The sequence below is a fragment of the Onthophagus taurus genome, chromosome 2 (assembly GCF_036711975.1).
Source record: "Onthophagus taurus isolate NC chromosome 2, IU_Otau_3.0, whole genome shotgun sequence".
NCBI lineage: Eukaryota > Metazoa > Arthropoda > Insecta > Coleoptera > Scarabaeidae > Onthophagus > Onthophagus taurus.
In genome coordinates this window covers 9835601-9851129 of record NC_091967.1, presented here as the reverse complement: position 1 = coordinate 9851129, position 15529 = coordinate 9835601, and the positions used below count along the sequence as shown (strand labels likewise).

The 15529-nt window shown below is 34.5% G+C and overlaps 1 long non-coding RNA gene across 1 annotated transcript; it reads left to right on the top strand.

The window, feature by feature from the left end:
- The first annotated feature begins 11377 nt into the window (after positions 1-11377).
- On the top strand, positions 11378-12037 carry LOC139428905 (uncharacterized). The gene is made up of 2 exons (XR_011639573.1): positions 11378-11719; positions 11789-12037. It is a non-coding gene; the product is annotated as an uncharacterized lncRNA (long non-coding RNA).
- Positions 12038-15529: the final 3492 nt, after the last annotated feature.

Genomic DNA, 15529 nt, shown 5'->3' with positions numbered 1-15529 from the left:
ACTTTATTAGCAAACGAACAACAAGGGTTCAGATCAGGAAAATTCTGCACGGATGCCATCTTTGTCATAAGACAAATAACCGAAAAGTCCCTGACAACTTCATTAAAATCAATTTAAAATATTTACTTGGATAACAAGATTCAAGCAAAAATATGGCGAACTAACTGAACAGATACTATATTATAAAACAAGTGCGCAAACTAAAAGGATACAACATGGGAAATAAGGTTGTTAATATCCTATGCTACGCAGATGATGTGTTGCTGATCGCAGAAAATGAGGATAAACTCCAGAGGTTACTGTTTCAGTTTAATAAAACAGTTTAACATGACTATATCAGCGGCAAAACCAAAATGCATGACCACCTGCAAGACACCGATCAGATACAAGCAGATACAATACGGGAATATTGAAACTGAAGTAAGGAATCAAGCTGCAAGAGCGGCAAGGACAGCGGCGTACCTAAATGACACAATATAGCGAAATAAACATATTAGAACTGAAGCCAAATCCCGGATATATAAGACCGTACTTAGACCCATATTAATATACAGTTAGACAAGTAACGAAAAGATAAAGTATTAGGTTTTGTCCGGACAAGCCTGGCCGAAATGGTAGGATTATCAGGGTTTCCCTCATCAGCTGTGAATTGTAACAATTTCACGCTGAAGAGAGTAACGAGAAAGATCTGCTGGCAAGTAGTGGAAAGCTTTGCACAGTTCGAGGAAGAACCAAAAAGAGCTGGGATTGAAGTTATTTAGGGGAAGACAAAATATATGTTTATACCAAGAAATAGAAACCTCAATACAGTGCAGGCACCAATTAATATATTAATGATTAACCCAACCCAACATGGTGCTGATCAAAGCGAGACTAAAAGCTAAAAGTGAGACCAATGATGATGTATGGGAGTGAGATGTGGGTGATGAGCAATTCCTCAACACGTACTTTGGGGCATATACGGTCCCATCGGTGAGCGAGGCGAATGAAGGATACATACCAAGACCTCTACCAGCTATAAATGGAGACAGGTTGTCCGTGAGGCCAAGGATCTCTCAGGATTGTAGTGCCAGTGTGATGATGATCGACCAGAAACATCCAAAACAAAAAGTATGTTAGAAACTACAGAAATGAAAATAATACGTAGAATAGTTAGGAAAACATTGAAAATGAAGTGAGAATATCAGATCGGGTTGCAAGATAGATAATATCAATGATTGCGTATTGGACAGAAAGAAGAAATGGAATGAGCACGTTGACCCAATGACAGAAGAACGAATTGTGAAAATAACTCGAGACAAATCACCATCAGGACGAAGAAGCATTGGAAGACCTAAAAAAAGGTGGAGCGACAACCATCGAAACGATTAGGGGGTAAAAAAGTGAAGATAAACAGGCAGTTATGCCTAAATACAGAAGGAAGAAGAAGAAGAAGAAAAAAGTTGTTAAATTATGCAAACTTATATACAGGGTTTTCCAAAACTCCCGGGACGGAGCTATAAGTTTTGCACAAAAAAATTTGAAAATTTGGGAATCACTAGACATAAAAACTACATTCTTAAATAGTTTAGAACTTACATGCAATGTGGAGTTTTTTAGGGGATGATCACCCCTACATTTTTAAATAGCAACCCCTGTCGAGTTTTACCTTATTTCAAAGGTAATGAAAAAAGAAACACAACCCCATAAACGAAAACCCGATATCTTAATACTTTCAAGAATTATGAGGTTTTCTTTCGACTGTTGATTTAGAAATCGGTGGTCGTTGATGAAAAAGAAGTCGAAGTCGCTCACATCATATAAGAGAGTACCCTCAAAATTGGCTAAAGAATCACCCTCTTTGGGAACATCATTCAGATACTGTATATATATATAACTGTATAATTTAACAACTTTTTTCTTCTTCTTCCTCTTTCTTCTGTATTTAGGCATAACTGCCGGTTTATCTCCACTTTTTTTTTCAACCCAACCCAACCCAATCCAACGCAACAGGGGCAAAACCAACAGGAAGAACGGATGAAATCTCAGACTGACCACAGCAACACATACTTCTCCATCCGTGAAGTACTACGCAGTAAAATATGTATTATTACATATATATTTATACAGTTTCTTCTTGTATGTAATAATTAAACCTTACAGCAAAGTGACATATTACAGTGTTATAATTTCGTAAATAATTGAAATAGGATTAGGATTTGGTAATTGGATTAGCTATCATATGTCAAAGTTTGATGGTGAGCTAATAAATCACCGTGTATAACAAATTTGTTTGCATTAAAATTATTCATACTTTGCAGCTGATTTTAAATTCGGATTCTCAGCTGTGATCTTCTAAGCCATTGTCCCAACATTCTTGAAATTAACTCGGTCCAGGTATTGGTTTTGCTAAACTATCAACCATAATCATAGACGAAAACATTCCATGAAAGCAAGCGTTTTCTCCAGGGTCATCTTAAGTAATATTAGATTAAAAATAAAATTCAAATAGTTGAGATGAATTATATTGTTTTGTGAAATCGGTGGTATCTAAACTATATATTTAGCCATTGCAGAATATTTTCTGCATCCTGCTCTTCGCAGATTCAGAACATTTTTTAACGATTGGAATACATGAAAAGTTTTATCACTATCAATTTCATGTTTTTAGCTGATTCCACATCTCCCAGGAATACAATATGTTGTATATCGCATCTCGAAGTGTAATTGACATCCAAAATTATTAAGAGAACATTGTTGTCTCTTGTATGTAATTTTTAATTGTGCAAATTTAATTGATGAAGCGATACAAAATTTGTGCTGTGTTTTCAAATCAAAATTCTTCTGAACAAAGACAATGCAAAAGCATAATAATGACGGCTTTGTGTGACTGAAGTGAACTAGGTCAATTTTTGAAAAAAAAAGGATAAAGTGGTGCACTCAAATAAATGAAAATTGCAGTTCTGTTTACGGTAAAAATAACGATCTGGGATGTTAATTAAATTTAATTGACGATAATCCCCACATGGTTTGTACTCATTTGAATTATTTTTCGAAATCGAAATCACTGTTTTGTTTGTATTTTTCTATTAATTTTGGAATTGTCATTTAGAAGTGGACAAAGTGTAGCTTGATTGCTTTAAATGTTCTTTTGAGCTTAATTCTATTTGTTAGAATTTGGCGCAATTTTCTTTTATTTAAGCTCCGTGCTCATTCTGAAATATCTTACCCTCTAAAGATCCCTTAATCAGGGATCTGCAAAACATAGTCGTTCAAACGTTTACTTAAAATACATTAAACGCAAACAAAGGGGCTTTGTGTCAAGGAATAATCTAATAGTAATTTACTTTCAAAGTAAGACAGCTTTTAGACACTTGTTGCATTCAAAGTATAGAAAACAGTTAAGTTCTGGTAAACATGTGAAATGTTATTATTAGATTAGGTGGGGACTTCACTGGTAAACAAGACGATGATTAGGGATTATAAAATATAGAATAATGGTCATGGTCATGAAGTATTTATTTTGTTATTTATGTGTGTAGTATGTATTACAGAACAAAATAAAGGAATAATTGCTAGAATTTAGATATCAATTAATGTGTTATATATAAATATAAGAAGAGATATAATTATGGGAAAAGAGTAGTATTGCGATTAAATTTATTACGGATGAGATCAGAAGTAGTAGCAGGGAAGGAGTCTGTTGCGGTCTGTGGGTCAGTCATGATCCGGCTGTTTGAGAGCGAGAGTGGATGGTCCAGGGTCAAGGACGTAACAACGACGACGTCTCTCGGTTACCACGACGTCGACCAGACGCTTTGTCACAGGTCGGACGAACCTCAGCCTACCTAAACTGGGCCATTCCGAGGCCCTCCTCAGACCGTCCGGCCGTCGGACCGCTGCAACAACTTACCTCGGCCTCTAACAAGTTTTTGTGCTCTTATTCGAGAGGACTCTCTTAACTTGCCAGAAACCTGCTTTAATAAAAATAATTCATGTAAATAATTATAGTAACTTGTATAAGACTAAGTTGGATAATGCGTTTTAAAAAGTCTAATTGTTTTTATTTTTTTAAGTTAAAGTTAAATTTAGTTAACTTTTAATATTAGATTGTTTATGGTCGCGTTCCCTTCTTTATCGCGTCGGACGAAAATAGTTCAATGTGAACTTGACCTACCAAAAGTTCGGATCGTAGCCAATGTAAATGTTCTTTCGAAACAAATTACCGGTAATTCACGGTCGACCTTTCTAAATAACCATAACAATTTTTCCTTTATAATAAATCAAGCTACCTTTTAAGCTTGAGCTTTTACAGGTGTCTCGAGGAAATAAAAAAGTTAATCGTTGTTTTATTTTCAATATAAAAATATAGATGTTATTATTTAACAACTTATAACACAAGAAGTACTTTTTTATAAATTTAACCTTACAAAAAAATTCCATAAACCTAACAGCTCTAATTAGCAATGGAACGCTCAATTTAATTTCGAGTAAAAAGTCCTTGCCAACTCGAACACAACCCATAATTTCAACATTTACGGTCATCTTCAGGGTCGGTGTCGTTATACTCTCGAAGGTAATCGTTGATTCGCATCCCATATCTGTTAACGCCAATAAGACACTGTTTAATTTTGCTATTTATTAACTCGATTACCGCCGCCGAAAACGGTTTGAGCTAGTTATTATAGCCTGCGACGTAAAAATAAAGGTTGTCGCAAGGTTAAATAAAAACAAAAAAAATCTCACGAAAAACATCCGAATTGTAGGTTTTGCAAGATGATGACACAAATTCGCCTTGACTTCCCAAGCCTAGAACGTTAGAATTAAACAAGCTCCGAGAATAGAGACGTTAATTCGACCCACAATGGCAAATCCTTAGAAGCAATTAACATATTGCGGAGCGTTCAAGATCAATTCCATTGCCGCGTTTATTAACACTTGACCTTTTTTTTCAACGTATAAGACAACAAATAAAACAATGTTTGTTTAGCACATGATATAATGAAATGGTTAAATTATTTCCTGGTTTATTTGTGGGTGAGAAGAAACGATTACTATCTTTAATGAATAATTAAAATGTTTTTTTGAGAATAATGCGTCATAATTGGTTTGATTGACATTTTTTATAATAAAAATGTTCTAATATTCTTAAATGGTTTAGAAAATTATTACGAATACTTAATAAGCGATGTTCTGGCTTGAATGTGGACTAAAGTATCATTTTGCATCATTTTTACATAAAAAGCAGCTTTTAAGTTTGATGTAGCGAAGTATTGCAAAGAAGGTCAATGACCTCTCTGTTCATGTGACGTCATTCGTGACTTCTACTAAATTTCTGATAATTTGTTCAACAGTATCTGTTTTTTTTGCAACAGAGTACTTAGTCATTGCCTCCTCCAATCAGCTTAACTCTACATCTATGTAACTTCCAGCGATTTTCCACATTCCCCTCAAAGTCCAACCACTTCGAATTCTAAACTAGTTCTAAACTAGTACTTTACATAACGTACTTTACCCACAAAGCAGAAGGTCGGATAGTTACGATACAGTGTTTAGGGGTGGCTGATCTGCAACCTGATCAATTTTTGGATATTAAGCAAGCAAAACGCCCGCCTGACACATCAAGCAAAAGACCTGAATTTCTTTGCAATGACATGTAGAGCACTGGGCCACTGTAACAATTCTGAACATTATCAAATATAATGATTTTCTACAGAAATTTACCAGTATTAAGCATGTTGATGTGGTCTGTCTACTGTTCTAAAAATCCAAGAAAACAGCTGACATAGTATATACAACCTTCAAGTAGAAGCTATGCAAGCTTCAAATACAAGCAGCTTATTCATTATCAATAGGTTGCTTTGTAGAATACCAGTTTTTACCAATTGCTTACTTCGCAGTGATGGCAACTTCTTACTAAATGTACTTAATTATGTGTGACAGGCTCCAACTAGTTCTGTGCTTTGTGCTTTATTTCTGTACATATGCTTTATTGATCAAATAATGATTGTTAAAAATAAGGTTTATTTTGAGGTTATTTGCAAAAACAAATTATTAACCTTTTACAATAGGAAAGATTTGTTCTTTTATCTTGTTTGGTTTGGTTTTTATTTGCGTCCGAAATCAGGTCAACCATTCAGTCGTGCAATATACATTTTGTTAAAATAGAATGATATTTTTTGGTGAATAATAATTATCGCATTTTTATCAACTTTTTTCTTGTTATAATATTTACATGAGACCTTTCGTGTATTATTTTAAGACAATTCAAAAGGCATTGACCGCTTACATTATCTGGTGACATTGAAAGCCTGAGGCAAAATATTTGCGTCGTCCAGATACGATGAACTGGGTAGAATCAGTTCCTACGGGTTCCTTTTATTTTGATAATTGCTTATGATCACGCGTTGTTGCCGAAGAGTCGAACTTAAAAAAAAAGTCGATTGAATGCCGAGGTCAAGATCGTTCATGAGAGGCAAGATCACGGTATTATTGCGTAACGATGAAAACGAAAATTATTATTAACTTTGACGGAAAGAAAAACATTCTACGTCGGTACGGTTTATTTTTCTAAATGCAGGAATGTTTTGCAGTCGGACGGAAAAGCGTTTTGCATCACGAGGTCCTGTGTTACTGTAAACGATCGTACGGAAATAGCTGACCTACAGAACTCGCCGATCTGGTGGTTAAATATTTATTTAATTCCAGATAAATCACCAAGCAAAATATAACAAAATATTCTAAAGGTTTACTAAAATAAAATTATTCGAAGAAATTTAATCATAATAAAAAAACTTTTTATTAATGAATTCATTTTAAGAAACCACAAACCAAAAAGATTATTAGCAATACCGCAGGAACTGGGGAATTTATGGATTTAACGTGGAATACAAGGCTATGCAACGCACGTCTGGGATTTTTGGTTGTTGACCAGCTTTGAGGCCACTTTAAAAGGGCAACGTGCCCAGTCAAGGTTTCATTGTTTGCGTTGGAATTAAGACTGACGATATTCAACACGACAGATATTTCGGAATACTTTAATTTAATTTTTTTTTTAAATATAGATGGATTCGAAAATTTAAGTCAACCATTTATTTTATTAAATCGCGTTATACTACAAGTGCAGTATTGATTGTGACGGGGCAGTGAGTATTCCACCACCGTCGAAAATAGGGGTGACTCCCCCAGTCTGCACGTCCAGACTGATTAATAGCAATAGGGGAGCCAACCTGCGCAGTCAGACTTGCACACAATGCGGTGCTATGTTTTCGAATGGTTAATTTCGGCTTTTTTAGATCCCGTTTATTTCCATTTTATTTAAGGGGGATGAAAAGCGTACACTCCCGTTTAACTTAGCGACCAATTAGGGACATTCAACTTTTCAAAAACGAATTTTTAATTATAACCAAATTAAAAAAAGTGTCTATAAAAAAGTTTCAAAACGTAGCATTTATTTGAATGATATGGAAAATTGGGATAAAAGCACAACAAGGATCAAAATCATCAAACACAAATATTTTCATTTTTATTGCAAGTCTCAATCGTTTAATCCTTCATACAATTTTATTAATTGCGTTGTTCTGAAAAAAGCTTATCTTTTTTTTAATAGAAGGATATAAATTCTGGGAATAAAATTTCACGTAGCTGAGGTGTTTGCCAAAACCTCTGACCTTAACATCACACTTCAATTATATGAGAAACAATTATATGAGAAGTTTCCATAAAATTTGTTTTCTTCTAGATATGGAAACAGGAAGAAATTACATTTATATAAAATTTAGGTATTTAAATAAAATAACTTCTTTCTCGCTATAAAAATTAGTATATTCAGAACATGTAAAAATGATAAAATAACAAGAAAACTACATTATTTATCATTTATTTTTAATTTATTTACTATATTTATTATTTTATCATTTTTACTTTAAATTTTTTAACTTATGTTTAAGTTTTTATTTTATCTTTGACAATTCAGCTGATGATGGCTTAAGAACCGAAATCTGTTCTGAATATATTAATTTTTATAGCGAGAAAGAAGTTATTTTATTTAAATACCTAAATTTTGTATACATTTATGACTCAACGTCTGGGTAGGTGTTTATAATTACACCTACCCATACTTTACTTTGGGCCATACTTTTTGCCACCGGTAGCTGAACATGCCAATATGTGGGATGACATTGATTTAGCATTAAGAAAAAAGGCCTGGTTTCAACTTGATGATTGTGCAGCTTATTATGGTAGGGTGGTAAGAAATTTGCTGGACAACCATTTTCCTGCAAGATGGATTGGTCGTGATGGACCAGTCGCATTGCCCCACGATCTGCAGATCTTAATGCTTTAAACTTTTTTGTGTGGAGGTATTTGAAAGGAAAATTGTATAACACACCTGTTCCCACAAGGGATTAACTTTTAATAGGATTAGGAATACTTGTAATGACATAAGCAAAATTTTTTACATTTTCAACAATTTCTTTAATTTTTTTCTTTTATTATTTAGATTAAAAAACATGAATAAACTAAAACATTAGTTAATTTTCCTACTTTGTTTCTATCGCACACATTATTTTAACTATCTTTAACTATCCTCTAAAAACATTGGTCTGCATCGAATAATAAAAAGCGGATTATGTTGAAATCGATAAACTTTATCGCATTTTGATAAGAGTACCCTTTTTGCTTAAAAAGTACAGAGAATAAGAATTTTTATTCATAAAGCCAAAAAGTATACTGTCAGAAAAGTTATTGTTATTTTAAGTCCTGCTACAAAAACTTGAAACACCCTGTATATTATAGGTAGACCAAGGAAAAATATTGTAAACATGACAATATACTTTATGCTGCTCTATAACAAAAAAACGTGGACTATTATTGAAGATGGTAACATCTAAAAAGCCAGGAAAACAAGCAGACGTAGTATATACAAGCTTCAATTTGAAGCTATGCAACCTTAAGGCTACTGTAACTAGACATTTATGTGGAAGTTATTTTGCGGTCCTTTAAAATACACAGAATTCATTCGAATAGAACCTAAGATGAAAATGCATAGTCTGACAAATCTTGGGGAAGACTTGTTTTCCCTATAGTTTGCTATTGACTTGGGTTGGTTCGCTTTGCGGTTAGGTTACGTTGGATTCAAGTCGCCTTAGATTTTTGAAGTATACATTATAATGTGTTGTGTTGACTTGTTTTGAGGTTGCATTACTTTAGAATTGGATTCACTTACAAGGTAGGCTACGTTGTGATTAAGTTGCTTTAGAGCTAACTTTAAAGCAAGTTATGATTTAGTTGAGTTACTTTTGGGTTGAAATCATTTAGAGTTAACATCCTTTATGGTTGAGTTATTTTGGGATTAATTAAGTTGCCTTGGGGTTGAATTGGTCTACTTTGAAAAAACAAATTAAACCGGATAAGTTCTAGAATAAAGTCTCAAATAAAAGACATGCGAAAAGAATATTACTCAATCTTTAGCAATAAATTTTGATTATTGTTTTTTGGAGAAATCTTTTATTTAGATGATGTCTTAAGGATCGTGACAAGTGAAGGCCATGCGGAGTCTCTTTACAGCTCTATACGTTATACATGCTATAAAATAGCGGCTTCGAGGCATCAAGCAGTAAAGTTACATAACAGACTTCTTGGTGGAATAAAAATAACCCCGCAAGGCAGACGCCTGCGACGCCGACGCCGCCACCGTCGAAGAAGAGATAGGGGAAAGGAATCGTCGGGGCGTCGCGACGCGGGGGAGGGGCGCGTCCTTGGCCGACTGCTCGGGTGAATGGCCACGCCGGGATACGTATAGTGAGTGTGTGTGTGTGGACGTCTGCGCGTTGGATTCCGCTCTGTTCCAGAACAGAACTTTTTTTTAACCAACTCCAACCTCGTCTACACATGCATTTGCATGTAATATATCTGAACAGATACGGGATAAAAATTTTTGTGATACCATAATAACTTCTACGAAGATCTCGTCCATTTTTATTTTGATTTCACTTTAAAAATAACTTTAACCGAGTGGTTTAATTATTGGGAAAGGAGTAAATTACCCGGTGAAATCCATTCTTTTTACCATTAAAGCTGTCGACAGGGAAAGTCCATATGACCTTACTTGATCTCGGCTTCGAGTTACTGCCGATGAGGGAACGTTCCACTTTCCTAGCACTAGTTCGAAGTGTGAAACGCGAGGAAAACGAAAGTAAAACTAACTATTTAATGAGTTTGGTTTAAACTTTTTCCGCCGTGCCATAATTCATCTTTATGGGTTTATCAGAAAGGGCTTCTCCAACAGTTTAAGATAGGGTGCAAAAGACATTAATATTAAACGTTAAGGGGTAGAAGGGTTGCCATATCCCCGAGTGTAAACGTCGCCGTTTCAAAGACAAATGTCGTGTTTTAAATTAAATTTTAAAATTATTCTAAAGGGAACCCTTCCACGAGAGGTTTTGCATATTTAAGAGGGCGCAAGTAGTTATTAAAACTTGTTCAAAGTTTTTACTTGTAATTGGCATAATGTTGTTAATTATATACTTTAAATTTTGAAAGTTTTATGATATTTTTTTTTATTTATTAAGATGGTTTAGATTTACTCAAGGCCATTGATCCAGTTTCCTTTCTCATTTATAATCAACCAGAACGATCCGTCATAAAAAAGACGTATTCCACCAGTTGAGATGCCGCAATTAATCGAATGTCAATAAGAAACGAGAGTTGAGTTGTTCCGGGCCATCGACTGAGGGCACAATGCGACTATTGCCCCATTATTATTCAGGGTCAACGTTTGATAAAGCCGTTTACCGGCCCCGGAGGTCGTGCGTAGCTTGGTTATTTTTCCGCGAGCTAAGATCGTTTCTGTTAAAAAAAATATATAATACCGTTTCCCACCTAAAAACCGATAAGGTAAAAAAAATAACGTCCATATCATCGTTTTTATGTATTTTATGTAAATATTTAGGAATAAGTCGGTGACATTGATCGAGGTCAAGTGGTATTGACCTCCGCACAATGAGTATGCGTTAATGGTTTTAAGGACAAATATGTTGAATGGAAAATTAGAGATAATTTAGTGGGGCTCCAATTAATCGGGTTGATCAATTATGAAATGCGCTTCCGAAACTTTACAAGGGGAAATCCTAAACCTGACTCTGAACTAGTCTGAACCCAACGAGCAAGAAGTAGCAGGGAACATGTTGATGGACCATGAACCAACGCGCTAACGTGATAATGAAATTAATTCCATTTCACAGTTACAACTTAGATGTTTATCAAGATATCGTTATTGAGGATAAAACTACCGATCTTCCATAAATCCAACAAGGTCAATGACACTTAATAATTATAATACAAAAAATTATATAACTTAATAATTTTTTATATTTTTCCTCTGATAGATGAAATCTAAGATGTACAATATAGAATGAACACATGTATGTTTCGAAGTGAATGTATTACGTGTATAGTTGATCATATTGAAAAGAGAAACATGGGTATGTAAGTAATGCGAATCGCTGAGAGATGAGGAAAGGGGCAGTAGTTGTTGAGGGGCAGGAGCAACGTCCTGCCGACACGGACGTCGACCTGCACACTCAGAGGAGCTCCCGGCAGTCTCGAGTGCAGATCAATGCGGCGGCGGCGGCGTCGCGACGCCCGCGTCTGGCCCCACACCACCGAACACTGCCCCCAACATCCCTACACGACACATACGTACACGCTGCAGTGGTCTCCCCTTCTAGGTGCAATACAGGTACTATACCTATAGGTGTTATCGTACTCGAGTCCACCCCCAACCACTCTACAACGTTTTTTTTTGTAGCCACCCTCGTAAACAATACTTAAACCCTAAAGGGTTAGATACAGCGTAATCAACACTTTGATGTATGTAAAATTTTTAAAATTTATTTTGCATATATTATGATTCAATGTTTATGTGGTATTAGGAAATATTTTGTATATGATGACTAATAAAAAGATAATAATAAAACCGGGATGTCCTTTAAACAAAATTTAAGGTTAGATTGTTGATAATTAAAATTATTATCTGATAGAGACGACAAAAGATCAAGAGGCATTATTGATTTAAAATGATAAATCTTAAAATATTCATCGTATGATTGTTTTTAAATATTTCTTTGTGAATTATGCAAAGCAATAAATTCATTTTTTTTCATACTTGAAGGGTATAACAATTCATTAAAATTTGTACGTTGTACATATTTTTGATTAATTTTAGTAAACCGCCCATGTCATTAATTTCAATTCCAATCAAGTATTCATATATTACTCAGAGGTAATAGAAACTGATGAGGTTTTTTGTTAATTGTGCTAAAAGGTTAGAATTATAAAAAGAAATAATATCCAATTATTAATCAAGGCATTAATCGATTGGTGTTGCAAAAAGAACAGTTTAGATGGGTAAAAAATCAAGATGAAGAAAAACCAAGAGGTAGGAAACGTAAAATAAAAATTGCAGATGAACATCACTGTTTCCTTGAACTTAAAGTTGAAGAAAATCCTAAAATCACATCTAAGCAGTTGCAAGAAACATTACGAAATAAGTTTTAGCTTGATGAAAGTAAGGAGTGTATTCGACAAGACCTTGATGGCCTCATGTTTACATTAAAACAAATACGTTTTGAACCGAAAAGAACCAACACCGTCGAAGTGAAAACAAAAACATCTCAATACATAAGAAATTTGCTTGAACTTCAAAGTGAAAACACGCTCATAATTTATGTAGACGAAACAAACTTCAATTTCTTTATCTCGCGCAGTCAAGGTCGTTTAAAAAAGGAAGTCGTACTTTCATTGATGCCGGTAGTCGGGGAACAAATGTGCGTCTTATCAGATGTATCAGTAGCTTGGGATTGATTTATCATGAATTAAGAAGGGGCCATTTAAAAGAGAAGAGGCTAGAGCTCAAGATAGCTAATGTTCAGTGATTTTAGTCATTGATAATGCTCTTTGCCATTGTGGTGTAGAACAAGTGCTTGAAGAACAAGAATTTCTTTTGGACTAGAAAAGGTATAGTGTTAGTTCTAGTTTTAATTCAATGAAAAATATAGAAATATACAACAATCTACCGCTGAATAGCAACTAAAACTAGAGCTAACACTAGCACTAAACTAACACTAGATCTAGAAGTAGAAACATTCGGGTTTAGCCACAGAACAGATATACAGGATGTTTCATTATACCGAGAGATCAAAAAAGCCGGTCCGCTAAAAACTACTTTCCCAGGGCTTCATACCAATACTTACTGTCCTCGTCACAGCCTCCTCCCATCTCTACTTGTTTTTAATTTTCAACGTTCTTATTGGTCGACGAGGTGATATCGATTTTTAGTTTCAATGGTTTCGATCAGCTGAGCTCAGAGCAGCTCAGAGTCGTGTTCTTGGTTTTGGCACCCGATCTAACCCCACTAGATTTCTTTTTATTCGGTCATTTCAAAAATTCTGTCTACAAAAACCGTTTACAGACCATAGAAGAATTGGAAGATGCAATACGACACAATGTTCAACAAATAACTGCAGAGCAACTTGTACAGGTCTTTGATAATATGAAAAGAAGAATCACTTTATCTTTAGAAAAGAATGGTCAACATTTTGAATTCGTTTTATAATAAATAAAACTTCTAAACCTTTATTTTTATAATAAAATAAAAGATCTTTTTTTGATTTATGAAATAATTTAATTATAAAAGAATAGTTTAATGGGTTTTCTTTTTATTAATTAATCCTTTTTAATTATTTTCATCATAATTTAAATTTACATCCACCAATCTAACTCCAGAGAGAATTTATTTCGAATTTTGTTTCACGAGAGTAACATTTTTAATTTTGTGCGTGTGAGTTTTTAAGGTTATGTTTACTAAACTAAAAGTTTCCTCCCATTTCCCCACCACTATTAAAACAAGTGGAAGGAGGGTGTGACCGCTGTGACGAGGGCAGTAACTATTGGTATCAAGCGCTTGGGAAAGTAGTTTTTAGCGGACCGGCTTTCTTGATCGCATTGTATATGCGCAGCCCTCTAAAATGCACCATTTTCGAGATACAGAGTGTTGAAATTTAATAAAAAAATCGTTTTTCATCCCAATTTTGGTAAATAAATACCGCATTTCTTTATTTGAAAACTTTTTAATATAATTTTTAAATATTGTGTAATTCCTTATCGATTTATTGAAAAGTTAATACATGTTTCTAAGTTGAAATAGCTTTAATAACGATTTTGCAATTTTAATAGGAATTTACGATCCTTTTACTGTAATTCCTGAAAATTTTATACTTCCAAATCAATTTTAAAGAAGCTGAGAATTTATTTTGAAAAATTTATGAACCTATTAAACCCATCACAATTGCATTTGAAATTGGGAAGTAACACGGCATAACTAATGTACATCTGCACGACAATATTATATTCAGAAACTGAAAGATCACCTTTCGGAGCATCTTTACCCCATATGAGCAAAATAAGCAGCTATTGACAAATTAGGTGCACTTTCAACAACAATTATTAAAGTTCTGATATCTTTCAAAAGAAGACAAACTATTAAAAACTAAAACTCGTCTGACAGTTTTGAGCCTTTGAGACTACAAAGCTATCTTAATAAATTTTATACTAAATTAAATCAGAAAATTTCTATTTTAGACAGTGAACAATAGTATAATACATAAAAATTATTGACTTCCTTCTAGAATTAGAAAGGTTACCGTTAAAGTGTATAGTTAGTGTAACAACATGATTATTATTTAGTGACGTTGTACAATACAGTGCGCGTGCCGTATAGTAACACACGTTACGTGAACGATTTAACAATTTCGGACGACGAAGTTAATGCCCTTAGTTGAACGGGAGGTCGACGTCGACCGTTTCAAGATAATTCAAGAGCGACAAGTTTTACGTAACGTCACGCTTCATAAAGTAAAAACGCTCGAAACGAAATCGTTTGCGTACGGAATTTAACGAAATGAGGTTGTCGCTTTTAATTTATTAATTAAACTTCCATTTCATTGCTTTGATAATAAGAGTTTAATTAAACTGGGCTGAAATTTAAGGAGGAAAAAAAAACAAAGAAAATGGGAAAGGAAGGTGGAAAATACATTATTAATTTTTTAAAGTGTCCATAGAATTTCTCCCTCGGACCTTTTGTCGGTTTTATTTGGTTTTCTCGGAAAGAAGGGTGTCGGGGAAACCCCGCTCCCTGGTCAAATCGATCCCCAAAATGAAAATGAACACTCGGTCAGGCGAGTGCGCAGAAGCGCATCCGCGATATAGAGGTCAACCACCTGCCCTCCACCGTAAGGTCGGGGTCATGACACGGCGGGACAATTCAACCCCTGGTTGGCTGCTTAGGTCACTTACCCTCGCGTTAGACGCCAAAAGATCAATTATTTAATTGGTTTGAACCCGCGACTACTCACGCTACGGAAATTATTGTTTCTTTTTTCTTCACGCGAAATCCCGCTTGTTGAATGAATAATCAACAAAAATCAGAAATCTAACATACATCAATACTCGTTCAAATTGGATATGATCACAGAAGACTACTATAAATAAT